This window comes from Camellia sinensis, chromosome 4 (assembly GCF_055761805.1).
Source record: "Camellia sinensis isolate YWXY chromosome 4, ASM5576180v1, whole genome shotgun sequence".
Taxonomy (NCBI): Eukaryota; Viridiplantae; Streptophyta; class Magnoliopsida; order Ericales; family Theaceae; genus Camellia; species Camellia sinensis.
The window spans coordinates 40,098,174-40,109,296 of NC_138964.1; the positions used below are offsets into that span (position 1 = coordinate 40,098,174).

The 11,123-nt window shown below is 30.1% G+C and overlaps 1 long non-coding RNA gene across 2 annotated transcripts; it reads left to right on the forward strand.

The window, feature by feature from the left end:
* Positions 1-1,868: 1,868 nt before the first annotated feature.
* Positions 1,869-7,917, forward strand: LOC145824586 (uncharacterized). Of its 2 annotated transcripts, XR_014366366.1 has the most exons (4): positions 1,869-2,364; positions 4,458-4,615; positions 4,929-5,032; positions 7,709-7,917. It is a non-coding gene; the product is annotated as an uncharacterized LOC145824586 (long non-coding RNA). The 2 variants fall into 2 exon arrangements; XR_014366365.1 differs by lacking the exon at positions 7,709-7,917 and having other exon boundaries at positions 4,929-5,812.
* Positions 7,918-11,123: the final 3,206 nt, after the last annotated feature.

An 11,123-nucleotide genomic window follows, 5' to 3' on the forward strand; every position in this document is an offset into this window, starting at 1 on the left:
CTAGAGGATCCTTGGTGTATCCGAACAGTTTGGTAATATATATATTTAGAGGTAATTATGAATTAGTTTCATTAAAGAGAATTAAATACCATTAAGTCATATTATTTTTTATTCAATAATAAATTTATCAGTCTCTCTTATTTTTATGAATAAATTTACAATGATAAATTTATCAATCAAGACTTGTAGGTAAATAAGTCTTGTCAATAGGACCGGCTTGTAAATACCCCTTATATTTATCTTCTTCTTCTTTTTCTTTTTTTTTGTTTATATTTACATAATTTTTGAAAACTATAAACAAAACTCATTTGATTTTTATTTTCCTTTTTAAAAAGTTATAAACAGTTTACAAATTTATGAAATTTTGTAAACCAAAAAAAGTTGGTTTTGTTTTCTATTTAATATTTTTTTGACATTTCTTCTTCTCTCCTCTATTCTTTCCGACTACCATCCATTACTCTTCCATCCCCGATCTACCCCATCCCCGTCTCAATTTTTTTTGATATAATAAAATTAAAAAATTAAAATATTATACTTAAAGTTCATTTTTTTTCATTTATTTATCATATTACATATTTTAACTCTCATTAATTATAAATTATTGTCTATAATAAATTTGTAAACTGTTTAATTTATTACCTTTAATTTTTATTATTATTATTTTTATTTTTAAAACTACAAAACTAACCTATTCTCGCCCTTGATATGATAAGGGACGAAGGTGGGGGATGACAAATTTGCTCCAATCTCGTCTTGTTGCCGTTCATTCTCATCACCATCGGCCACACTCACAACAATAACTTCATCCGTCAACCACTTGCGGCACTAATACAATAATATTTAAAGGTCAGACAAGAAAAATTAAAAAAATTTATTTTTACTAAAAGTGTGATTAAAAAAATTAAAATAATATTTTAATCATACTGAATTAATTAAGTGAGATAGTATTCATTTTTAATCTCTTTTTCCAAATATGTGTGATTATATATATATATATATATATATATATATTTAATCACAATTCGTAAATAAATGTGATTGCATATATATTTCCAATCTTGTTTTTATATAAAATAACAAAAATAATTTTAAGTTCTAAAAAAAGAGTTTTAGAGTGCTCTAATATACTGGGTCTTATCTATAATGTAAATTGTGTGTCTGCATTGTTGGTGGTGTTGTTGTTGTTGTTTTTTTTTTTTTTTTCAGTTCAGTAAAGTTCAAATTAAAATTTTACTCTTATTCTATGTTTGGATTGAGAGACTTGGAGAGAAAAGAAAATAAATGAAAAGATATGTATTTCTTTTATTTATTTGGATAACTTAAATAGAGAAAAATGAGGAGAAATGAAGAGAAACTCATTTCTTTTATGACAATCATTTTCAATCTTCTCAAAAGTGGAGAGATTAGGAGAGAAAAGAAACCAACAAATTCTTATATTTTTATAATATCAATTTTATTCATATAAAAATAAAAAAATAAAATAATTGAGAAAATATAAAAAAATTATTTTAATAAAATAACGTAAAATATATTGTTTTTTTTCTTATAAAATCTAACCAAATAAAGGGCAAATTACATATACACCCCTCGAGATTTGGCTAAATTACAGATGCCCCTGAGGTTTGAGAAATTACAAATTCCCCCTGAATGCTATATTTGCATAAGAAATTAGGGGGTAATTTGTTATGAAATATAAACCTCAGGGGGCAAATTGTTATGAAAATACAAACCTCAGGGGGCGGGATGTAATTTCCGAAACCTCAAGGGGTATCTGTAATTTAGCCAAACCTCGAGGGGTGTATATGTAATTTGCCCCCAAATAAAATGAGAAAAATCATATCTTTATCTTTTCTTTTCTTTAATCACAATCATAGTGTCAGAGTTCTTTTTAGACTTGTTTATTGCTCATAAAATAATTTCTAATTGTTTTAGATTGAGGCCAAACACAATCGACTCTTCCTTATAAATCCTAGGGACTCCCTCAACTATGCTCTCTCTCGATCGACCGCGACAACAACAAATCTACCGCCACTGCCACCACCGCTTCTTCTTCTTCCTCCAAGTCTGCCGCCGTGGAGTATCTGATCGTCAGTTTCCGGCGGCGGCGGCGGAGTCGGAGGGAGCCGGCGGCGGCGAAGCAGTTATCATTACCGGTAACTTCCCGGTGAGCGGTGAAACCTGAAGAAGTCTTTGATTATGAAGAAAGCACAAGAAAGCAACAAGACCAAGCACACCTTCATCCCGAATGCTGTGAGGTTTCTTTCCTCTTGTTTGAAGATTGTCTCTTCCAACGTTCGCTCCGCTGGAGCCTCCGACGCCGGCTCTATCTCCGGTGCTCCCGACGACCTCCACAACTCTACTTCTGTAAAATTTTGTCCATCTATACAAATTCTATATCTGATTCTATGAATTAGTTTTTATATTCTTAAACTTATTATTAACACCAGCTCTTCAATAAATCTTCTTAACACCTTTTTTTTCACCTAACAGATTACCATTATCCCCTAAGCGGGACTCACTTGAACTCATGAGTATTTGATTCTTGCATTTCTTATTCCCAACTTCTTCAGAATTCAAATTCCAAGTACTTGCAATTCAATTCATTAAAAACCTTGCTCGACATAGAAATAATTAATTATGTATATATATATATTTTAAATTCTGATTGTAGTTGTGTTTTTAATTTTGATGTTATCATTGTTTGATTGCGTGGTTTTAGTTGATAGTAGTTGAGTTTGGATTTTGATTTTGGTTTTTTGGTTTCTAGGAAATTTAAAAAAAAAAAAAAATTAAGTCAATTGGTTGGATTTGCATATTTGTTAGCAAAATTTCCTTTCTTTCTATTTAGGGTAATTCAGCTTTATCTAGACATTTCCGTAACCAAACAGGCCAGGCTGATTGGTTGAGTGAGGGTTTCTTTCTTTTGTGAGCAAAGAGAGGGTTTCTCAAAGTTACCAATAGCAATTTTGTCGTAATTATTCTTAAAGCTTTCCTATTGGAGAGAAGAAATGGGGCAAAATTTCCTTTCTTCCTATTTCGGGTGATTCAGCTTTATCTAGACAATTAGTTGGCTATATTTATGGACTGTTTTAGGATTATTTATCTGAAGGATTGGAAGACTGAAAGATACAAGGAAATTATCAAATCTGGAATTGTAAGTAGGAATTTATTTATTCTTCATTTATGATTCCTTGTTAGTTCATCTATGTGTGTGATTATTCTGGATGAATGATTTCCAAGAAAATGGATTTGTGTTGTTAATGGGCAAGTGATGCCCAGACTTGGAGTTTTGAGATTGATGGATGAGGCTAGGGCTGCTGTAAGATGGACATTTTACCTTATAAATGCAATCGTCACTTTGTCATGGCTCTTGAGTTTTTCATTGTATTTGCATCTGTTATCCACAGTTAATTAGGTAAGACTACTTTTCTTTCCAAAGTTTAGTCAAATTCCATGTTCCCTTTCTTACATGAATATATTTGAATTAACCTTTTTGGCTGACGATTATACGGTAAAAAATTAGCAGTCTGCTCTGCTGCAACTAAAAAGTTCTTTTTCAATCCTTAAACCTGTTTTTTTTTTTTTCTCTCTCAAATTTAAATTTGATGAAAAATTGCTCAAAATCCATCTCCAACCCTTTCATAAAATGCTTATCAAATCAAGGGAAAAAACACTTTTTTCATCACATTGAGTTTGGAATATTCTCCATATTGAGTGAAGCATTACCAAACTTCATCAACAACATGAGCACTAGGCAAGCGAAGTTCTCCTGAACCAGGTGCTTTGGCTTATGCTCCCATTTAGGTATTATTCTCCTGAACCAGGTGCTAGTGGCAGAAATAAGGTCAAGTGACGTGCATATATTTAGCCCTTATAAGAAGGAAAATCTCTTACAACAAGTGAATAAACATGTATCAAGGTAGGCTGATGTACGCCATAACTCATGACAACGCTAAATTTGGTAGGTTTATGATTTGTTTGACTAGAGTGTTTACATATGTTTCAATGTACGATATTTTATTTGAGTTTTTTTATTTTCTGAAACGTTTAGTTCATATAAGAAGGTAAAGTTCTTGTAAGTGAATAAATATCTATCAAGGTAGGCTGATGTACACCATAAATTGAGTATTTACATATATTTCAAATGTGACATGTGACTTGAGCTTTTAATTTTCTGAAAGTCGAGCGTTCAGGCTTCATTAGTTTTAGGTGCTTTAACTATTTAATCTCATTATGCGAGTGTATAATCTAGGTGTCTATATTTATATGCATGTAAGTTAGTGTCATTGCCTTTTTAATTTCGGGCAGCAATATGACCCTTCATAGTTCATGGGGATGCTCTGAGCTTATAGATTCTTTAGCTAAAGCTTATTTGTGGTTCTTATTTTTCTGCTCCGTTTCTATTTCAGTAATTTGTGTCTGTCATGTGTTCTGGTTTTTGAAACTAACTTCTGCAGCTTGTTGTTGAGTCGTGCGCTGCTATCTGTTACATGGCAATTTGGGTTGGATACACAGACGTGCACTTAATCTTTGGTGTTTCTAAGACTTTAGAGCATGTGCAGCTCAGCGGGGAGAGCTGAATAATCAGTTGAAGCAGTAGCTCTGGAAGATCTAGGTATGCTATTCCAGTCTGTATCTCTCTACCAATGATAGGAATTGCCACTTCTTTTGTAACTAACTTTAGATACTCAGTATGATAGTTCTATATGTTTCTCATTCTTTAGATGTTCTAGCCAGTTCTTATTCAAGCTTTGAAACTTGATGTTGTCAATGAATATTTTTTTGGATTGTGAATGCTTCATTCATATGCCTGCCTAGTGCTCATGTTATAGGGCTGTAAACAAGCGAAGTTCTTATGGTCATTTGCTTTGTTGTCATCCATGAACTTGTTCAAGTGCTCATTAATGACATCATTCTTTGTTCTACAGGAGAAACAAAATTCCAAGAATGAAATTGAATAGCTTGAGTTGAAGTCTTGTTTTTACAAGTGTCAGTTCGCCAAGAGCATTCACTAGGACACCTAATAAACCAGGTATCCCATGGCTTAAACACACTAACCAACAATTAACTGCATGCATGGAAGCTGCCTATAATCATAATATATCTTTGCATTATTAGCCAAGCAAGTTGACTCAAATCTTGGTGACCTTTGATCCATTTTGCTTTGTTGTCCCTTCTTTTAGGTCTCCAATTATAGGTGGCTTTTTGAATGCAAATATATAGTTTATTAGAAGACCTTTACAAAATGCTTGACTACTACTAGATGTTTGTGACTTTTGGTAGCTGTGTGTACATATACACACATAAATTTTCCTATGTATATGGCGATCTCTTGTGTTCTTTCTTCATGTTGATTCCTTTTCATTTTTGATTTAAATGTAGTGTCTCTGTTCTGCTTCTTGCTTAATCATAATAATGTTTTAGAGATTGTTTACACTAATCATAGTATATTTTTTTTTATTTTTTTTCCTTTTCAGAGGAGGTAATAATTGTAACACAACACTTGATAATGGCAAACATAGTTACATAGCTGGGTCTTATGTCAAAGTTGCAAGTAACTTCTGAATTGAAATCTCATCCCCACTGTGATTCATTCCTTCCTGTATGATTCATTCCGTCATATATAGCACCATGTTCTGAGATTAATGAACCACCTTTTCATCTTCTAAAGTTCATGACCCTTTCCCATTGTCAAGCATAAGGTTTTTATGTTTAGCTGCTCAGTTACTTCAATTGGTATTGATTTTTAATAACCTTAGTTTTTGTTCTATTTATTATTTATTTAATGGAAATGGTTAAGTTTTATCATCAACTTAAGCACTAACTAGGGACAAAATCATCTGTTATTGCCAGCTAAAGCAATGAAATTTTAGTATATTGAAGTTGAGGCTTTTTTATTATTTTGGGATTGGGATTGGCCAAGCACTACGTTAGTGCTCTTTCATCCCAAATCTGAACCCTAATTCATTTTTATATGAATTACCCTTTCTCCATTTTTCACATTATGGAGTTTGAATTATTTGGTTGGCCCCAACTCCAAGGGCCGTTCTCTAGAGAGACTCTAAATCGTGTTACATCTTTGATTAAGAGAGTAATGTGATTCTGTGATATTCTTTTTCCTGGAAGCTTGACATGTCAACAAAACACCCCTCTCTTGTGTAGTGTATTGCTCAGCTCTCTCTCCATTTTAATCTGTTCTTTGTTCTTAAGACCACTTATCAAGAATTTTATATTTTTCCTTACCTATCCAGTTGATGTGTCTGGATGATGTTGTCCCTGCATTTAATTTCAGTCTAGTTGATTAATTCAAACTCTGATAAATCCTATAAACTTTAGATTTTTTTTTTTTCTTTTAATTTTTGTTTTCTTTAATTTTGAACAAATGAGTAAGGCTCCGTTTGGTAGAGCTGTAGGAAATTGATTATAGATTATAGCTTAACAGAAGCTTATAACTGTGAACATAAACTGTTAACCTGTTTGGTGCAACTGTGAGATTATGGATTTAAGTAGCAAGGTAGTGTTTGGTTGATAAGTTGTAAAATAGTTTTTTATATAATTATTCTTTTTGCCCTTATATGATATAAAAATGATAATTTTTTCATTTTTTTTCAGTTTTAATTTAAAAAAATTATTTCATTAATAAAGGTTAATATAATTAGTATTAATTAGTATCAATTAATATAAAAATTGATACATTTGATAAAAATGTAATGGAAGTATTATTGTTACAATTTTTTTCCATTATAAATTAATTAATATCAATTAATTGCTTAATTAGTCTCAATTAATACTAAAATTATTAATTAGTATCAATTAAAGGCTTTATTAGTATCAATTAATAATTAATTCATTACAAAAATATACAATATTAATTTATTCATAATTAATACCAATTACTATTGATTTTTCAATTAATATTGATTTTTTTCTTTTTCTTCAAAAATATACAATTTTTTCTTTTTTAATTAATATTAATATTGATTTTTTTATTTTTCTTCAATTTTTTCCTAGTGTTTCAATGCCACTGGCGAACAATTGCCGGTGGCTAAGGTTTCAATGTAGATCGCGATCGCGACAGCAACAGCGATTAGGACAAACAACGCAAATCGAGGGAGAGAGAGAGAGAGAGAGCACGGAGCAAATCTCAGATCGCGATGGCGGTGGTGACGAGAGGTGACGACGGAGCAGATCGTAAGAGAGAGAGAGCGAGCGAGAGAGAGAGAGAGAGAAAAGAGAGATCGTGAAAAGAGAGAGAGAGAGCTCTAGTTTGTTCGCCAAAAATTGCCTGTCGGAAATCGCCTCAACATGCCGGAAATCGCCTCTCTCTCTCTCTCTCTCTCTCTCTCTCTCTCTCTCTTTCTCCAGTGAGCAAATGAGTAGTGTTTTGAGAAAAGAAGTTTATATACTTGGGTTTTTCGTAATAGTTGAAATTGATGAGGGGCATTTAAGTAATTTTGTCCTTCGATTTTCAGCTTTTCGTTTAAGCTAAATGGAAAAGCAGCTCCTTCTCCACTCAAAGAAAAAGCTGAAAATTAACTTATAAAAAGCTATAATCTGCACCATTAAGATACACCAAACACACAAAAATAACTTATTTAAGCTATAAGTTGACTTAAGTTGAAAATAAGTTGTGCCAAACAGGCACTAAGTTTATTTCTATGTTTCTAGCGAATTCTGAATTAATTTGTGTTTTCATTATTCATGTCAGAAATTGCTTGGAGAGATGAAAAATATGGTCAAAGAAGATTGAATATTCAAGAATTTTGAGTTTTTCTTAAGTTTTTTATTTTTATTTTTCTAAAAAGATTTTGATTGTGTAATCACGGAAAAAAAAACCTTTTATTACTTAATTTTCATTGTATATATTTTTCCAACATTTGAGTTTCGTTTATGAAATATATGAGATAATTAGCTATTCATATGTAGTCAATGTTGTGATTTAAGAAAACTTTTTGTACAAATAATATTGATTATATTTTAGATATTAATTATGTTCAGATTTTAATCACTATTTACACACTGTAATTGATAGTCACATTTTATGGTTGAACCTTTATTTTATTACACACACTAACCGTGATGAGAAATATATATAACTGCGATCTTATCTCATTATTAATCATGGATTATTTAAGTTTAATCTCAGGTTTTATTGATTATTAGTCACACTTAAAATCTGTGATCTAAATATTTATTATCACGGTTAAAACACGTGATGGAATTATCTTTTAATGACGGTCAAAAAGTTTGATAAAAAATTACCCTCAATAAAAAATTCTTGATTAAATAACATACATCACACTTAAAATTCGTGATATATTTATGATTTTATAGTAGGGCGGCCAACCATATCCCTCAACCACTAATTACCTTCTATCACCACAAACTATCTCTTACTGGCCATAACGATCTTTGGTTATCACTTTTTATTGAAAACCACTTTCAATTATGACTCCAGGCGGCTAACCGGTCATCATCTCCAACCACTTCTTATGTACAATAATCACCTCTAGCCTTTACCTCTCATTCCCAACAACCACCTTTGGCCACCATTTCTAACCGTCTACAATCACGTCTCATAGTCTATATTTTCACTTATTTTCAAAATAAAATTATTAAATACTTATATATCAAACATACTTTTTGTTTTCGTTTTTATTGAAAATAAACATAAACATATTTATTGTTTCTTGTAATAAAAAAAATAATAAACTATAAATTTTGCCAAATGACACCTTATTTGTAGACTGTTTTTTGCAAGTGAACTTTATAGATTAATGAGTTAAGTTTGGCCAGAGCTATTTTATCACAAAACATTCATTGAAATTTTCTATTTATTTTCGGTCGACTCACAAGTTGGTGAGCATAAAGAATGAAAACACACATGACAAATTTCACTTCTGAAAGAGGAAGGAAAATGTTGAAAGATAAGTAGAACCACGACAATAATTGTCCATTTATAAATTTCTAGGATTTTAAAAATATTTGCAAAATATGAAAGATAAGAAAAATCAAATATATCAAGTTTTGTAAGGAAATGAAAGCTAAACACATTCGAACTCCTTTTACAAATTTTCTAGGAGAGGTAAGATTGACCCTAACCCGCCAATCTGCCTATAGGTTGACCTGAACCCGCCAAACTGCCTATAATTTTATGGGTTTAGACCCTATTATGATATTAGAAAGAGAGAGAAGAGAAACTTGTATTGAATAGTATGAATAATGAATGAGTACAAGGTTTTTAGATGGTATGAAACAGTAGCCATACAAAACAAATTATCTACAACCTACTGCATCTCTCTGTAACTTTTTTTTAAAATTTTTTTTAATATTTTTTATCTAGTTTGCTTCTGATTATTTGGATAAAATGTGATTAGCAACAAAATTCTTTGAACAATATTTATCTCTCCCTCTAACTTCGATTTTTGAATTGTTTTTTTTCAACTACTTCTAGCTCTATTTGCATGCATCTATATATACACGGAATGTGAGCCCACTTGATAGGTGTGTTTAAAATATAAATTTTAATTTTAAATTTAAAATTAAAATATATTTTTTATGTTGTTTAAGTGGTGAAAAGTGTTTTTTTATTATATCAATCAATGATCATTGGTTGAGGTCTTATGCCCCCTTGTGTAACTATGATCTTTTTTTTTTCCTTTTAAATAGAGAAATTGACACTTGGCGCAATAAGAGAAGGTCACTTGGCAAAAAGAGAGAAGAGGTTCATAAAATCAAGTGAATTGTTCACTTTTAATAATATAATATAAATAGAAGTATAGAAGATATACACATCTATCTATTTATAATATTATTAAATGAAGACTAGATTTGGTGTCCAAGCATTTTTCTCATGCCACGTGACATTTTTTTTTATCCTAAAAACAAAAATTACATAAAGTGTTGAAAGAGATTTGAATCCAAGACTTTTGATTTCATTAAGAAATCTCACATCAGTTGGGCAACATATACATATTAAAATATTAATTTCTTTATTATTTGTTTTTATTCTTATTTATTCGAATTGTATATGCAAATGCGTGCGTCACCCGCTAATCTATACATATGGAAACACATATATATAGATATATATATTGTTATATATGTGTTTAGGTTCAAATTTATTTTTTATTTTTATTTTTAATATAGGACTATATACATGTGTATGTAATTTTCTAAAAACTATTTATGACATTTTTTGTTTGGCACCATTTTTTATTATTTTTAAAGTTTGAATATATTACAAAATTAGTTCATTAAAGTTAACGGGTTAGTCAAATTGATTTGTCTAATTCGCACTCAATTTAACTCAACCCATTTAAACCTAACCTGTAAATGGGCCGGGTTGGGTTGAATTATTTTATTACCTAACCTGTTTTAACCCGCCCATTTACTACCTCTACAAATTACTAATACAAGGGATTAGATAAGAGTGGCGACTTCAGCAATGGGGATCACTTTATAAATTTAAGTTTTACAAATTTTAAAAACAAAAAACAACTTTTAAACTAAATAACATTTATTGTGTTTGGTTCTAAATTTTTAAAAGTAGTTTTTTTTTTGGTTCTTAGTGAATTTTATATATATATATATATATATATATATATTTGTAATTTTCTTAGATGCACCTAAAAATATTTTTTTTTTTTGTGAAAAATGTACTAAGTTCTTTATTTTTTTTTTTTATATTTAGTCAATTTTTTTATATAAAAAAATTCACGAATATTTTACTTTTAAATGTATTTAGATTAAGAGAATCTAAAAAGAAAGAAAAAAAAATCTGCTTAAAATGTTTAAAAAATTCACCAAAGATGAGTAACCTCAAAATATAACTATATTGCCATATATACCTGAGAAGGTAAATGATAGGATATTATTGGATGATGATACCAATAACATAATATTACTATTATATTGAACATTTTTTTTTCATTTCATTCATAAGAAGTATCTATTGTGACACGAAAACAAAAATCTGTCATACTCGAGGGAGACAATTTGCGTCCTTCACATTCTCTGCTTTTTATTGCTCTACATATAAGAGTTTTAGAAGTTAATTTTTTTATTTATTTTTAAAAGTATAAATTTTGTTACAAAAAATATTTAGGGACTAATTTCAATTG